General features: G+C 37.5%; 1 non-coding gene across 1 annotated transcript; it reads left to right on the top strand.

Moving 5' to 3' along the window:
* The first annotated feature begins 621 nt into the window (after nucleotides 1–621).
* Nucleotides 622–694, top strand: TRNAE-UUC (transfer RNA glutamic acid (anticodon UUC)). The gene has a single exon. It is a non-coding gene; the product is annotated as a tRNA-Glu (tRNA).
* The last annotated feature ends 365 nt before the right edge of the window (nucleotides 695–1,059 follow it).

Genomic DNA, 1,059 nt, shown 5'->3' with positions numbered 1-1,059 from the left:
TTTCTGAATCAGCTTGTAACTTCTGCCTTGAAGCCACAAGTATTCAGTATTGCTTTTGAATTAATTTGCATTTTTCTCATCACCTAAGTATCATAAAAAAGTTAGACACATGTATGTGTCAGACCACTCACTCTGTAAGGTGTCATGCCTTTTTATGTTTACTTTCGGTTTTCAGAAAAATTTTGTAAAATAGGACCAGGTTTCCTATTTACAGATAAGGCAAGAGACTCAGAGAGGTAAAGTCACTTGATCAAAGTCTTGCAAAGAACAAGTTGTGGGACTAGGATTCCATTAAGGCCTGGTTAAACCCACAACCAGTCCTAAGCCAATTTGGCTTCTTGAATAAGGAAGAATCTCTATTTTTGAAAAATAATAGTATACAGTTATTCTCTTTTCTTTGTGTATAGAAGTTTTAAATCTTGAATTTTTTTGGTGTATTAGGTTGAGTGTGTGAAATTGCTGATATTTGGCCATTTCCAGCCTATGGTTCGATCTTGTAGTTTCCTTCCTTGTATGAAGGAAAGAGGAAAGAAAGGAAAAAACAAAATATGGAAGAATAGAGAGCAGTAGAAAGACCAAAAAGCAGAGAGGAAAGAAAGAAAGAGGGAAAAGAAGGGCCCTTCCCTGGTGGTCCAGTGGTTAAGACTCTGCACTTTCAATGCAGGGGGCACAGGTTTGATCCCTGGTCTGGGAGCTAAGATCCCACATGCCTTGTGGCCAAAACACTGAAACATAAAACAGAAGCAATATTGTGACAAATTCAATAAAGACTTTAAAACTGGTCCACATCAAAAAAATCTTAAAAAAAAAAAAAAGAAGAAGAAGAAGGTATGAAAAGCTATTAGATTAGACTAGCAAAGCTCTGTAACTCTTTCCTAAATCCTGCTGCCCCTCAGCCTCTTCCCCCACAAGCTTGGCTTTCATTGTCCAGAGCCTTTGATCAGCATTTCTACAGTCACCAGACTACCAAGTAATCAACAGAGACCAACTGTATCATATTGTCTTTCATTCTTTACTTTTTTTAAAAACAAGAATTGCGCAGATTTCTAGCCACCACCC

This window comes from Ovis canadensis, chromosome 6 (genome assembly GCF_042477335.2).
Source record: "Ovis canadensis isolate MfBH-ARS-UI-01 breed Bighorn chromosome 6, ARS-UI_OviCan_v2, whole genome shotgun sequence".
NCBI lineage: Eukaryota > Metazoa > Chordata > Mammalia > Artiodactyla > Bovidae > Ovis > Ovis canadensis.
The sequence above is the reverse complement of the archived record's forward strand: the minus strand, read 5'-3'. Positions and strand labels throughout refer to the sequence as shown.